The sequence below is a fragment of the Anser anser genome (assembly GCF_964211835.1).
Source record: "Anser anser genome assembly, chromosome: 11".
NCBI classification, from domain to species: domain Eukaryota; kingdom Metazoa; phylum Chordata; class Aves; order Anseriformes; family Anatidae; genus Anser; species Anser anser.
The window spans coordinates 9,307,154-9,323,290 of record NC_139732.1 but is presented as its reverse complement, the minus strand read 5'-3'; the positions used below and the strand labels follow the sequence as shown (position 1 = coordinate 9,323,290).

The following is a 16,137-nucleotide window of genomic DNA, read 5'->3' as shown; positions in this document are numbered from 1 at the left end:
GGGGTGGGAAAGCAAAAAGGCAGAAGGCTTTCCTGAGTATTCATTGGCAAACAATTAGAAGTCAATTATATACCCCATCCCCAGATTGGGCAGCCGGGAGGACTTCTACTGTTGTTCTCACTCAGCCTTTGTGATTGTAAATAATACAGAGACAGTCTTAGCTGACACAAATATGCTCCCAGAAATAAAGACATAATTATAGAATTCTTAAAAGTCATTTTCTTGCACTACTACAGTGGAGGAGAGCTGGTGACTCAAAGCCCCTAGCTCTAAGAAAGAGAAAAGTGTGAACCTGAATACAAATTTTTAATTTCCTTCCTTTAGCACTTGAAGCTTAAGATCTAACACTGTCTGAATACTACCTGCCTATAGTTTTATAAAGGTTATCCTCCCAAAATTTCTGATGACTGCATAAGAAAACATAGAAGAAACCACTTGTCACGCTGGACCTGTATCATAAAAATGAACTTGAGGTTTCTCTTAATTCACGTAGAGTCTAGACAAGGTGTGTCATTGTGGTTGCTTTTGAGTTGTGAATCTGCTCTTACTTCAAAGTTGTTGACAACTGTTAGTTTTGTTTTTCTTAGAGCCAAGGGAAGTGGGATATGTGTTGTAAACTGCTCCATTCCTGGATCAAAGCCCCGATCCAGCAAGCAGGCTGTGCCAGGCAGAATGGGGACGTGGATGGGTCAAGGACCATCTGGGAAACCGTAGGGACCAGGCTTCAACTGCATTGCAGCCGACTGTGCATTGACGGACAAAGCTGATTTCTGCAAAATGTCTGCAGGTATTTTGCGCCATCTGTGGCTACGGCTGCAAGTTGTGGTTGGTAACTGCCAGATCTGGTGCTCGCTTAGTAATTAACAGTAGCCCTGGCACCCCCAAGTCCTACTCAAAGCACACTGTGGTGATGGTGCTGCCTCCCTGTCTGTAGGTGCATCTGGTTCTGCACTTGTTACGTGCCCAGGTTTCCTAAAGAAATGTTAAAACAATGAAATAGTTATTTATGAGAGAGCAGATATAAAGCAAAAGAAGCTAAGAAGCAAGAAGGGGAAGAGGCAGAGGGCAAGAGGAAGAGATGAATCCGGCCCTATCAGGAGCACGTGCCCTCCTACCCCCACTCTGCCGTGTGCTCCATCCCACTGTTTGCTGTTTCTGGGATCAGATTCCTTCTGTCGGAAGGATTCAGAAAACTCAGGCTGCCTCAACCCACTTGTTCCACAACTGGGGCCTCAGCGTTGTGTTTGGCATCCTAGCAAGAGGGATCAGTGCAAACACTGCTACCTCACCAGCCCCAGGGCTCGCTCCCTCGGCACCATCCCTGTCCCTGGGCTGCCTCCAGCCCGCGAGCTCGTGGGGAGAGGTTGGACACCAGGCCACATCCCCCGGTGTGGGGTTTGGTACAAGGGAGCTCGGGAGAGGTTTGGGGAGAGAGGGAAGCAAGCCGCGTGCCTCAGCAGGATGGGAGCGTTTGGAGCAGATGAGTGGCAGACAGCAGGAAGCGCTGAACCGAAGGCTGCTGTAGCAGCGGCGCACCGAGTCATCAATAATGGAGAAGGAATTCTTGCTGCCTTCAGAACCGAGAAAATAACACCCGGCTGGGATCGCGTGGGTGGCAGGGGACACAGCACTCTTGAGACTGCCACTCTGGAAGTCCTGAAGGGGAGAGCTTTGGAGAATTGAGTTTCTCCCTGCTGTATGCCTGATTTCTTCTCCTGCCCACTAGAAAATTGAGAAGTCAATTGGTCTTTTATTGTTAGGGATGAAATGGCTTTTTTTTTTTCCAATTAATTTTTTATTGAATTTTGAGAAAGGTAGATTTACAACTGCCACCACAAAGGAGGAGAGAGAGAAATATAAAATATAAATATAAAATAGTGGGGCAGTGGGGCTGGGCAGGCGGTGAGCTCCCGAGGCGCTGGGCTGGGGCAGAGTGCATGTTTTTGGGGGCACGCATTCCTGCTCAGGAGCAACTGGAGTGATGCTCACACACCTAACAAGGGCTGCGTGAGTGTACATTGCAGGGCTTGCAGAGAAAAATATCCAGCGCTGCGTGCTTACGGTCTCAGTCTTGCAGGGTTTTTTTTTGCAGTTTATATACCTTTACTGCTCTGTGCCTTTACCTCTCTGGTATAAAAATACAGCTCTGTAAGTGTGTGCCCAAGTGCCAACTGCTCCTCTGTGGTCAACCCGATGGTTTTGAAAACTCAGTGGTTATAGGTGTGTGTGATTTTACGCGCAGCATGTATGATCTTACACTCAGTGTGTGGTTTTACACGCAGTGTGTGGTTTTACATGCAGCGTATGTAGACGAGGGCATAAGGAATTGTACCTGTGTGCTGGGGGGGCTGTGCTGTGTGCTGGTGATCACCGACACCAGGCTGGCTGCAGAGGGCAGTGCTTTGCAGCAGGCATGAAGCTAAGCGGTTTGTTCTCATAAACGCCTTTCCTATAACTATACAAATATTATAACTATAATATTATAACCTATACAAATAGTATAACTATTTGGTTATTGCATAAATATGTTTAGGGTTATATTTTGTTGCTGAAAAATTTACTTCTTTTTTTTTTTTTTCCATTTGAGGGTGAAGGTCCAAGCTAATGGAAGGTTTTGTAGATTGTTTTCTGTTGGTTCTCCCCCCGCCACCTTTGTCCGCAGCCATGTTAACTAGAGATGGCATAAAAGCGAAGGCCACCCCGACGCTCGTGTACAGCACTGCTGTGTGAGTGGGACTGGTGAAGCTAGCAGCCGCTGCTCCAGCCCCCACGTAAACAAAGCTGTAGCTGCACGAATGACCATGATGAAAGCGAATGAAATAGTGACACTGAGAATCCAGTTCATTCGCAAACTCAGATGTCCATGAATGTAGTTTTATAGCAGATGCCTACAGCAGTTGGTATTGATGCACAGTGATAGTTTCAGTCTACCTGTCACTATTTTCTATAAATCTTACTGCGGTACTCAAAAAAAAAAAAAAAAAGGAGCTCAGGAGCTCGGGTCACCTTGCATGGGAAATTGTAGAATCTGAGTAATAACCATCTCAGCTGATTTTAATAAATGTAATCCTGACTGCTATGAGCTGTGCCATCTGTAACATTATGCAATGTATCTCTTACGTACAGGAGATGTGACATTCTACGTGGCAGTGGCAGTGACAGGACAGCATCTGATAGCTCTGCTCTGCAGCGTGGTGGCAGTGATCTTCAGCAACTTCTCAGTAGGACTTTTATTTATTTTTCAGATATAAATTAATTCCTTAGGTCTAACACCCCTTGTGTCAAAGGTTCTAATACTGTTTTTTAATTTTCGTTTTTGGTTTGTTTTTGCAATGGCCACAAGCGAGATGATGACTTTGTCCAGCTAAAGCCTTTAAAGTATAAGAAGTGACAGATATTTCTGAGATGATCTTCTGATACGACAGCTTGGCACGGATGAAAGTCTGGTTTCCACTTTAACAAACCGGAATTGGAAAATATTACTTACTTATCACGTATCTCCATGTGGTCAAAGCAAAGATGATGGTGATTATTTACCAAAAATTGGAGGCATATGTCAGGGCAGGTCACAGCCTCCTAAAAATCTCTAATATTCAGTTAAAAAAAAAAAAAAAAAGGATTCACCTTTAATTAGGTGATGGATTCTGACTGTTTGAGCTGTCATTCTGCCCTGTTAGGGCAGGCTGCGATTAGAAAATGATTGTTCCATCCTTACCGTTTAACTGCCTCCCTCAAACAATGTGAGCAGATTAGCAAGAATTGCTGGTTCATGTTGGTGTAGATGATATGTTTTTGCACATCTTTGTACTTGAGGACATTTTGTCATCTTACGTCCCTGTTTCATGTGTTTATATTTGGTGTGCTGGGAGCTGGGGAGGAAGAGAGGCAGAAGATTAAATGGCCTCCAGCATTTTGTTTATGAGAGCATCCTTCGAGCAATTAATGTCCACATGGGATAGAAGCATACTTTCCCCTGAGATTAAAGTCAAGCAAAGTTGCCAAATGCACAGTCTTCCCCTTCAAATGTTGTGCTGCTTCTGAAGTCAGGAGGCAAGCAGCTCTGCTTGTCCAGGGAGGGAGCAGGCGATGGAAATAAACCCAGAACCTCAGCCCTCAAGCGAGCCTGTACCTCTCTGCTACACCACAGCAGTGTTTGCCCTCCATGAACACCATGCCTGTACTTCTTTCTTCATTTCACATTGCCAGCGGCGCCTTGGGTGAAGTAACTGATACAGAATGTCAGTTATGCCAGTAAAAACTCTGAGAATCATCTTGTTTTCACTGAACTCAGTGTGAATCAAGAGAACTTCAGAGGTGGAGCAAAATCCTGAGGTTCCTGTTCAGGCAGACCTTTTTTTCTGCACTTCCTTTTTGTGAGTGGAGCCTGAGTCAGGATTTCATATTCCCTACTGAAAACAGGAGCCAATTAAACCTGTGATCTCCTAACACAGGTTTGAATGGCCTTGTTCAAACCCAGAAGGTCATTAGAAATCATTTTCTACCTGTTTTTCAGCTCTCCTACCTGTAAGGGGAGGACACAGATCCTACAGCCTTCAATAGGTAGTGCCAGCTGAGACTTGTATGTGGGGGCTGCTTGCAGGTAACTCAGAAGCAAGGCTGTCACCAGCCCTCCTTACAAATCTCAGCAGTTTGATGGTGGTTGCTGTTGATCTGTATTTCCTCACAGATCATTACAGCAGATCTTCCACTTGTTGAATTAACTAATCACTTACCAACCTTTGGGTGGTCTCCCCTCAGAGGGTAAGTGTTACTTGCTGTGTTGAATCCACCGTGCTTCGAACATGCGTGACATTCCCCGTGTGCAATGAGTGCTCCGTCTGCATCGCTGTGCCTGGCATAGGTTCTGCTCAAGGTGATCGCAGGTCAAGGTTTGGGGGTGGTGAATAAGGCAGGGGGAACACTGGGGTTTCGTAGGGCATGGTGTTTCTGGTTGTAGTTGCTTCCCTGGGCGTTTGGCAGGCAGATGGTCTCATGTTTTCTGGGCAACAGCCTTGTAAGGTTTTCAGACGTTTCTGAAAAGCGTTACCTAAGGTATTCAGAAAACATAGTTCTGCCTGGTGTGAAGTGGAGTGAAAATAATGCATCTGCTCAAGAAATAGTAAGACTGCTTTGGGATGTTTCATGCAGCTCCAGAATCGCTGCTTTTGTTACTGCTAGAACCAGGTGTTCATAGGCAGATGACAAGAGCTGTAAATGTTTTGCTGCGAGTGGGTGCTGCTGCAAAGGATCTCAGAGTGGTGCTTGTACTGGGGCTTGGCCCTGCTCTGGCCAAGGCAATCCTAGAGAAATGTGCATCACTTCATAGCAGAGCATGTGTTTCCCTATATATTTCCAACCACGAGTTTTGCAGCATCACCGGGGAGCTGCCCACTGGCTGGCTCGGGGAGAGCCCGCTGTCTGTCCTGCTCGGGTCCCTCCCCTTCCCCTCTGGGCAGCACGGCGCCGCTTTCTATATCCTAATTTTGGGGGCCGACAGCAACGTCTGCTGCTCGCGCCTTTGTTACCCAGCTGCGGAGCGCAGCTCTCGGCGCCCCGGGGGCGGTGTGCACGGAGCGGCGCCGAGCGGGCTGAGCCCGCGGCTCGGAGCGCTGCCCTTGCTGCCACCTCGCGTTTGGGCTCAGAACAGCCCGGCGGGGGGCTGAGGCGCCCCGGCGCGCTCCGCCGGGGATTCCCGCGCTCTTCTTTCGTGGCCGCTTCCCCTAACCTCAAACACAAAGCTCTTTCGACAGAGAAATGCGTGTTTTGATCTTTTGTAAATGGGGAAAAAAAAAAAAAAAGGACGTATCAAGCTAACCCACTAAATGTCCGTGCGCTGAAAGAGATTTCACTATAAATAGAGCGAAACCTCTGTGGAATTCATGGCACGATATTGGGTCCTTTTGTTCACTTTGTGAAAAAGGGAGCCTTGCCTTATAGCTCCTCTCCTTTTCAGCAGATTTTAACTGTACATGAAATACCGTATCTGCGATGTAGAATTTATCTTAGTCTATCAGCTGTACGGCTGTGTACTAGCTGCTGCTTTGTAATCCACTTGTGAAAATTGTACGATGTGTTATCGTACATAAGGAGGATACAAACATTTGTGTGGATTTCCCCCATTCAGCCACAAAAGTCATACTGTTAGAGGCCCTCATTTAACCAAAAAAAAAAAAAAAAAGCCTATTTAAAAGGAAAATAAACTTTATTCCAGTCCTCTATTTATGCCTGTTCACCCTTTGACCAGCTCTGAAACAGAGCCTACATTTCACTGATAGGCTGCATTATTCAAATGCTATTGGGAACATACTTATTTTTATTTCAAAATAAAATATTAAAAATAAGGAAATAAAAGAAAAATAACCCTTTTTTCTGGATTGATGGAGAATTTATGAGTATATAAACAAAAAGATCAGCTAAACTTCAGAATGACAGGGGTTTTATTTAACAAGCCGGATGGCTTTAAAATTTTCATACCTCTCTGCAGTATTTGCAGATACGGGCACATGAAAGCAGGGATCAACGTTACCATGGGCTTGGTTAGAAGGGCAGTTTGCTCTCAGGAGCCAGTCTTTAAAACCGGGGCCTGAGCTAAGGCTGCACTTTTGTTGGCTGTCTTTCTCTCCGGGATGCGGCAGTGGCTGCTCCGAGGCTCAGATGGCAGCAGCTCTCGCTGATGTCTGTGTCACTCATTTCTCTTGCCACAGGGCCCATTGTTGGCATCCATGTGATTCATCTCATTATTAGATTACTGAAGCGCTTGTAAAATGGCAGGAAGGACTTGTCGTGGGGTTGGGCTGACCCTGCTGTGGGGTGTTCGTGTCCTGGGGTGGGGCTGGGCGGGCCTGGGGCAGGCTGAGGGACAATTTCTCCGGTGCGTGCAGTGTTTAAGTCCCTTAAACTATGACAAGGATACAGAAGTCCTGCCTGGACTACAGGGCACCCCTAAACAGCATGTAAAGATGCCGAACAGTGAATGGAGCAGATAAAACCACTTCATGGGGACTTGAGCCGTTCTTCTTTTAGGCTGCTTCTTCTTGCACTGAGCCCCTCTTGTAGGCTCTCGGCGTCCTAACCCTGGCTGGCAGGAGAGCTCCTTTTTAGCAAACACCTGGCTGTGTAGGGTTTGGGTTATTCTGTATGGGGATGTGCTGAATTCCACCCATTTTTGCCAAGTAAAAGAGATAAGGATGTGCCCTGCCGGTGCTGCAGCGACCAGAGCCCCTGGCACTGCTGTGAGGGATCCAGGTTCAAAGCCTGGCTCTGGGTCACTCAGGGGAAGGGCTGGACCTGGCTTTCCAAATCCAGATGAGAAATAACTGGCAGTAAAGAAGCTGGAGAATTTGCTCTGCACCTGACTGATATTCCCCAAAGTTTAGTCACAATCCAAAATTACCCTGACCCTGCGGCCAGGCCTGATCGTGGGTAGTGCTTGTGGGTGAGCGCAGGGGCCTGAGGAGTCTGTGTGGAAAGGCTGGTGTGAAAGCGAGGCAGGAGGGCAGGATTTGGCTCTTCCCACCTGCCCGGTACCCGGTGAGGAGCCGAGCCACACGCTGCCGTCCTGGCACAGCGGGGCCAGGGCCGGGGCTCTCGCTGCGCTCTTGCTTTTCCCTCTGTGCAGCAGGGCCTGCAGCCCCACGGCAGCAGAAGTTAGACATTTCCTACTAACCCAAACAGGATACTCACCTTCAGAAACGCCGCGCTTTGAGCAAACAAGGGTTGTGCTGCAGCCTGTGTCACGTCCCTAGCACGGGTCCCGCGTCCCCGTTAGGGGAGGCTGCTCGAGGCAGCCACCGAGTTCACCTCGCCTCCTTCTAATGCGCTGTTCATATCCAGCAGATACGTGGGAAGGCAGGCAAGCTACCTTTCATCTCATGTTTGTAACACAGAAAACCTTCAATATTGAGAACAGATAGACTGGAAGGTAGGTTCACATCTCTCAGCAAGAGAGCTGTAACTTAAATCTAATACACCTGATCAAGGCTTTCTCTCTGCCTTGTAGGTATTTTAATACAAATGTGTCTTTCATTTGACTGATTGAAGGTCTCCAACCTGCAATAAATGAAACATCTGATCCCCTTGAATCCAAATCACTTTTTCTTTGATTTTCTTTTACTTCTATTTCTTCTTTCTTTGTTCTACGGCTAGAGTCGAATTTCCCTTTAGAAATTGAAAGAATGTGTGTGGGTTTTTCTGCTCTTCTTACAGTGAGCCTATGCAAAGGTCGAGTGGCTAGTTGACTAGCATATTAAGACAGAATTCATTTCACAGACAGTCTGTAGTGATGTGCTTTACATATCATTATCACGCTGAATTGAGGGAAACTGATTATACAAATTAGTTACTGTACATTATTCTCCAAAGCCTTTTATTTGCATAACCAATAGATTTTATGCAAAGAATATCCTGAAAAAAATGATACATGATCATGTATAGTTGAAAGAAAGTTGTTATTATCTAGGTAGGAAAATAAGTAGGCATTATTCACAATTTAAGTTTAAATTGTTGTGTATCATTATGTCGAGTGTATCAATTAGCTCATGCCAGACGTAGCCTTTAAAACATATTTCCTGTAAACATGACTGTGCCTGCAATCGCGAGCGCTGTGAGCTGCTGATTCCAATGTTCTCTATAATTATGTCTTTGTATGAATCAATCAGTTTAAATATAGAGCGACAGTCTGTTAAAGCCGTGACCTCTGCTGGGTTTATTTTTTACTCGGGTAGTCATGTCTCTTTCCAGATGTCAGTGACATAATTTGTATGCTCAGCATTTCTTGCGCGTTGGTTTTTTTAGGGGGAGAGGAGAGGAGGAGGAGCGCCTTCAGAAGGAGATAGGAGCTGGAAGTATTAAGCAGCAGAGTTATTGAAAGTGTTGCTTTTAATCTCTAACTATAACCATGTTTGTAGCGAAGTGTTAACTCTCCTACACATGAACACACTTAGTCTTTGCATAGATATTGCGCTGTATATTAAAATGTATGTCAGGCTGGAGAACAAAGAACACGTGACATTATGGACTGAATTCACAGTTACAATAAAAGGAGCAATGAAAATTCAATAAGGAGACTGGAACCAACAGTGTCTTTGTACTTTTTATCTCTGCTAGAGTTTCCAGAGGAGCTGTTAGTGATTAGGGGCCCCATCCTGCGCCTTGGCGAGCAGCAGCGGGACGCGGGGCCGCAGCGCACGGCACCCGCTCTGCCCCCCACTGCGGGCAGGGCCGGGGCAGTCGGCAGGATGGGACCCGGCAAGGAAAGGGGAACAGTCACGTAAAGGTTGCTTTGCCTTTGTAAAACTTCCTGGGGATGGGAAACGCGCAGGAGCATCCAGTTGGCAGGGGAGATGAAATGCGGGTGTGCGCGGTGTGCGCAAACTAGCCTGCGTGGCCAGTAGGTCTTGGTGTGAAAGGTCTAAAAAATAATCCTTAAAACTGCTGCAACCCTGTTCACTGCCTAATTTCCCTCACGTTCCTGTGTTTGCAGTAAACGCATCTTTGATGCTAGAAGTGCAAGTGTTTTATGTGCTGCGATTTCTGTTAGCTGAGACACTCGCCTCCCTTTAACTCCAGGGGAATGGGATTGTGTTAAAACACCGACAGGAGGTTTGGATGCGAGTCTGGTGCTTGTCAGATGGGTTTGTTTTTCGGTGAAAGTCTAGGTTTGTTTTATTAATCACAGAATTCCAGTTTTGAACAATAATTATATGGAGTGTTCCCTGTTGGATAAGATATTTCTCCACATTTTAATTAGAAGGAATGATTTGATTTCAATATAACCTGCTTTAAATGCATTCTTTATGCACCTATAAACTTTAATAGCCGTAGACACTGATATTATTTTGGGAGTTTGTGAGATTATTCATCTATCGTAGTTTCATGGGAGCTACATTTTTATTTCTTTTAAACTTTCTAAATAACGATAAAACTTTCAGCCTTTCCCTTGTATTTTTTCTTTGGATTAGTTTCAAGTTGGATTGAAAGCCAGCGATTGTGAGGTAGTGTGGATTTGACATTTTCTCATGTACCCCGCATATTATTTGCAGTAAGATTAGCATCAGAAGGACTGACTTAGATCAGTTGTCTTTGCTTATGCATGCCTGATGTTTCTCAGATTTTCCTTTTTTTTTTTTTTTGGTAATATTTAGTTTCCCTGTCCAAGCATATGAAATCAGCTTTAGTTGGGTGTTTGTGTCACAGAACTTGCCAGGTACAGTGTAGGTGGAGGATAAAATGAAAGCAAAGAAGGGAATGTAAAAAATTAGAGGCATTGGAATGGGTACAAAGGAGAACTCCTGGGCTTTGAAATGACAATCCTGAAATGAGCAGCAGCGCGCTGGTACAGCAGCACGGATCTGCGTGGGTAGAAGAGGCTGCTTAAACTCAAGATCTAAATGATTTAAGCATCTTAGTGTACGGATTATAGTTGTCCTCAGCTAGGGGCAAATCCTGTCTCTAGTTACACATGCACCCATTTAAAATCAATGAGAGCTCGAGATGTGAGAGCAGGTTCGGGGCTTTAGCTTTTGTCTGGTGCGACTGTTAGCTGAAATGCAGCTGGGTGAGTTAAACTTGTCACCCTTGTGACAAGCATACTCGCATAAGTAACCATAATAGCATTAGCTCTCACAAAATATTTAAAGAATCTGGCCTTTGGCTAGTAATATTTTTCAGATGTCGCTTTGCTTTTAGTGGCATAAGAAAAATTACATTTTTACCCTGGGTAGCTGGATTTATTTTGAAATGAAGTAAATGGCAGAAATGCAGCTCTCTTCTTCACCTGAATAAAACCCCTTTTAAGTTCAAAGTGTTCAGGTACATAACTCTAAGCTCTCTCTTCCTGAGGCACAGTGGGCTACCTAGCTTGCTTAAAAAATTCCTGGTGTGGTCTCAGAGCAGGGCTGGCAACCTCAGCTAAAGTAACTGCTGCTTTTATTTCCCCGTGACTTTGGTTCTGGTTTAAGGTCTCCAAAGACCCCATAAACCAGCTGAGCAGAGCAAAGAGAGAGATGAAAGATGGAGATGGTAATTTTTTTTTTAAAAAAAGGAAATAAAAAATTGTGTTGCAACTGATGAGTTCTGTATAACTTTAACTTGAAATAAAGAATCAGCACAGATTCAGTAAAAATAGCATTTAAATTAAACTAAATGACCTTTTCCTGGTTTGGTGTTTCCATACAGTTTTGCACATCTCTGATTAGCAATGGCGAGTCCTCAGGAAGCTGGAACCATGACAGCTTTGAAGAGGACAGTGATTTTAAAACCTTTCCCTCTTGCCGTTCAGTAACGTTGAAATCTACCTTCTTTATGAACTATGAATACAAACAATATTTGAGTAATGACCATGTGCTCTTCAAAACTTTGCTTAGTGTTATCTTAGTGTCTTTAAGTTGGTGAAGTTTTGGGTTGGCTTTTCAAAAACTTGCTAAAAAATCTAGCTCCTAGGGCACGCTTGCGGATAGATTGAAAAGTTTAACTCGAGAGGACATCGCCAGCTGCTCATGGTGGAAGTGGGGCAGCAGAGGGGCTGGACTGGACCAGCACCCTCCACAACGGGCATGTTGCCTTACGAGACATGGACTTGACTGAGGTTTACTTGCATTAGAAGGTAGGGCATGCAGCATGTTTTTTGGTGGAGATCTTGTGCTCAGCCAAGACTGACTTTTTTTATTAGAGGTAAACAAGAGCCCTTGAAGAATCATCACTAAAACTAAATCTTCAGCATCAAATGCACAGGGAGTGTACAAAAATCCCTGCTGTCTCTACCGGCATGTGTGGAGCTCCAGACAAACCCTTTAGCACTCAGGTTCTTTAAATCAACAAATAATTTCTTGCTTTATAGAGGAAGCAAACAAATAGAGCCCCTTGCAAAGCTCCTGAAGCCACTGTCCACCAATGGGAGCACTTTGGCTGCTTTCATGGTTCTTGCAGATCCTGTTGACATAAATACGCATCCGCCAAGCACGCAGCTAAAAGCTGCCCATGCAATCTGAAGGCGATTTCGAGCTGGAGCTTCTCTATGGGGAAGAAACGCTCACTTGACACAGACCAGAAATGACAGTATAAGTGGGACACATGCTCGAAAGGCTCCCAAGCTGTCTGTCCTGAGGGCTGCCCGTCCTGAGGGCCATCCTTGCCTCGCACCTTGAGAGCTGCTTGGATCTCCCATGAAGCCGCAGCCCCCAGGACTGTAGCTCAGGCTCTCGAAGAAGCTGCTGCTCTGCAAGGCTGCAGCATTTGGCAGAACGGCTGCAGGTCCCTAAAAGATGGGTTTAATATCTGACACGCTTGGTAAAGGAGGAGAAGCTGCAGCATTTTCCCATTGCAGTCCCTTTCCTCTTGCTGTAATGCTGCCCATTGAGGTAAAGAATTTGACGTTGCTTTTGCTTGTGTTTGAACATCACGATATCAGCAGGCAATGGATCGCTTCTGTACCTTGCCACGAAGACTTCTTGTCTGGAGAGTCAGGCTCCTGTTGTGTCTTCGATCTTCATGCAAAGGAGACGCCAAGTCACAAAGCAAAAGCCAACAGGTTTTGTATAAAATCCTTGGCTACAGAAGTTGTGCACCTTCTCATTTTCCAGGCTGGCTGGCCTTCTAACACTTAATACTGCTAGGTTATTACAACTCCGAGGAGTTTCACCGATTTTGTGGGGACTGCAGATGAGATTTCAAAGCATAATGAAAGCACTTGTGAGTCTGTTTTACTTCACCTAGCAATGGACTAAGTCTGAAAAGCAGTCCCCGTCCCCCAGCTGAGCAGGTGGCAGCTTCTAAATGAAGGGTAAAATATTCCGAGGACACCCTGATTTGATCACTTGTCAGGGCCCGTTTGCAGAGGCCGCTGAACATAAACAGGGTTTGGGTACCTGGGTTCTCCCAGGATGCTTTGTGCATCCCACCCCGTGCAGGACATGGGATGCATCTGGTAAAATCCAAGCCCTGCCAGAAGTAACAGGAATTCCTGTGCTACTACCCGACTCCTTGCATCAATAAAGAGATGTTTCTGTAAAACAGGAACAAACTACAGTTTCAGTGCAATGTAATCATCTTCAGCTAAATTGGGCCAGTGGCTCTCAGCCCAGAGCCTCGCAGCATCTACAGAGGGAGCGGGTGCCTCTGGGAGCACAGCGTGCAGCTTGTGGGGGGAGACAGGAGCCCATCCTCACCCCTTTGGGCTGATCAGGCCCTTGATAAATGAGCAGGAGCTGTGCTCTGCCAGTCAAGCTGCATAAGATCCACGTTTTAAAAAAATTTCCCCAACTCTGAAGGAGTTTTTTTTTAAGAAAAATAAAAAGCTGAAATTTTCTGTGAAGTCAGACCAAAAAAAAATCTTTTGAATTTTGCTTTTGAGCTTTTACATTGTATATTTGCTTTCCTTACTGCAATACATAATTTGGTTTGGGCAGTCTGGCAGTCTGCAAATTCAAACCTCTTCATCCTGTGAGTATATTAAAGGGTGATGTCACATCATCACAAATCTGCAGATTCACTAAAGGAAATTTAATTGATGCTTTTCAAGTGTGCCGTTTGTATGAAAATAACATTTTTCATCAAACCAACCAACCCACAATATTTTGACATTTTCCAAATGGCTCTTCTGCCTCCTTCTGTCACAAGCAGCAGCAGAGGTGTTTGAGAACCACTCCAGCCTGGTCCTGTCTTAAAGTGCTGGTGAATGCTCAGCACAGCCTTAGAAATTAGCTAGTATCGTGCCGTGTTACACCAGAATGAGGCATTTCTGTAGTGATCGGACTGAAAATCAAGCAGAAGCACAGTGATCTCAGCTGATGAGCCCGTCAGGGCAGAGACGAGCCGCACTGACTGCCCTGCCTGTTGGAGCCCAGCAGCCGGGTGATAACTGAGACATCACGGGACAGGTGCTTTGAAAATTACATAATTTAAGTGAAGGATCATGTGGATTTGCTATGTGTTCAAGAGGTTGATCCTTGCAGATTTCAGCGACCTGCATAACCATTTCCTCCTCGATTGTGTGTCTTTTACCTTAATAAATAATCCTGTAGCTTTGAAATGGCTTTTCAGACCAGTAATTAATTTCCGTGCGGAGTCTCAGCCCGTGACCTAGCAGAAGTCTGACTGAAACCTGTTAAAGGTCATTTTACCGGGAAGCAAATTTCCCCTCTTACCACCAATCCATGCTGGCTTCGCAGGTAGAAGGGCAGCAGCCACCGGGCGCTCGCCGCGGCCAGGCTCGTGCTGGAGGCAGCAGCAGCAGCGCTGTGAGCGGTGCTGGCGGGGGCTGCGCTGCCTCTGCCTTTGTTCAGCGAGTTCTTCACATGTTGCAGGTCCTCAGGAAAGCGAGGAGAACGTACCGATTCCACGCCGCACAGAATATTTGCATCTTAGCTGGAGCCGGGCCTTAAATGTTACCTGGAGGGCTGGAAATCTCTGCAGTGGTTTACCCCTGCTAATGCTGTAATTACATTTTGGGATGGGCTCGCACTCGGGCTTAGTGGCGGTCGTGTTCAGCAGTACAGTACACTTTTTTTTTTATTATTTATTTGAAAAGTGCATGAAATGTAAATACCCAAACTTCAAAGATACGGTAGTGGAGGTAAATTGCCAAATGCTCTGTGATTTTTCTCAATAGTTTTATGATAACATAAAGCCAGTATTTCATCAAAGATTTTTTTTTTCTTCAAGAAGGACCGCACCAAGTCGGTATAAATTATAAATCACATTCTGTTCTACATGGGGAATGGGAGCTGTGAAGTGTATCGCACCGGAGCAGATGGAGGCTGGGTGTCTGCATGTTTTTCTCAACCTGTGTTTTGTTTATGGAGTCCTTTTATACAGATCCTCTCCTTAAATTCCTCTACACAGGGATGAGAAACTACCACTGGGTAAATGTAATTATTGACAAGTGCTGCCAGCAGCAGGGGACGGTGACAAACCCCGCGGCACCGCACACGCGTACACAGAGCTGGGCTGACATCTGCGGCACACGCAGCGGTGAGCCAGTTCGGCAGCTGCTCAGGTTGCACGACGTCAGAGCTTTTATTTCACTAAATGAGCGATCAAAGAGGGTGAGTTACACAGTTCTCAGGTAGCCAGAGCTGGTGCTGGCTTTACTTGTCGTGGTAGCATGGCTGGGGTTTGGTACAATTTGGGGAAGCAGAGGGAAGCACCTTCTCAGGATGCTGCTGCCTGAAGCCCAGCTGCTGCCCTTAATAAGCACTATTTCCCTGTGTTTACAAATTGCAGATCGAGCTAAGGTTTCACCTTCTTTTAATAGCACCTTCACTGCAAGGTAGTAACGTATTAAAATCATATGGCATTCTGACGTGGTAGTTTCCTGAGCGCTGGTGTGCAAGCCGCTTTTCAGGACGAGGTGGCTGGGTTTGCAGGGCAGAGGAGAAAACACAGCCTCCGCGCTTGTTACGCAGGCAGAGATGAAAGCAAAAGCCCCAAGAAGTGGTTTTTAGCCAAGAAAATAACGGACGTGGGCTCCTTATGCTCAGATTAAACCAGCTGTAAAACAGGAATTTCCGTCATTGTTATTGACCAGACTTTGAACACTTTTATCAGCTGCATGTGTTAATAGCTTGTTAATGATTGATGCTGAGGTCTTTTATGACACCGAATGAAAGCGAGAAATAAGTGCAGGATTTCAAGGGTGACTATTGCAGTAACACTCTTTCAGTAGCACTCTTTGCAGAATTTCAGCTACGTTTTAAAACATTTATGCCTGCCAAGATTAGATAGGTTTCACTGCCGCTCCAGATAATGCACACTGCCCCGTGCTGTTCATTCATCCCTACACTGAGCAGGAAAAATACGGAGGCCCTCAAAATGAAAAGCTAAATTTTAGCAGCTGATGCAGTTCTGCCGGAGTGTATAAAGGAGGCTGTAACGTACAGATGACTTGTTAGGTGAAGCAAATAAATACCAGATTTGCAGAATGCCATCTAAGGAGAGCCTCATTAAAACCGCTCAGGTATTTCAATTAGCCAGTTCTTACATCCTTCATTTCACCTGGTTCAGCAAAGCGGTGCAGCATACGCTTCAGCTCCAGAAAAGCTGGTACGACCCAGCAGCACAGTGCATCTCTCGTCTCGACGGGCTGTATATTCTAGAGCTTAGCAGGGTGATCGCTGTATCGGCTCAGATAAGCTTTCTGCT

The 16,137-nt window shown here is 45.7% G+C and overlaps 1 protein-coding gene across 1 annotated transcript in view; it reads left to right on the top strand.

The window, feature by feature from the left end:
- LOC310905612 (uncharacterized protein) overlaps positions 1-16,137 on the top strand; it is a 724,478-nt gene that overhangs the window by 323,365 nt on the left and 384,976 nt on the right. Inside the window, exon 10 of the mRNA XM_083852137.1 lies at positions 3,127-3,221. The gene's annotated coding sequence lies outside the window, so the exon portion shown is untranslated. The remainder of the gene's footprint in view (positions 1-3,126; positions 3,222-16,137) is intronic.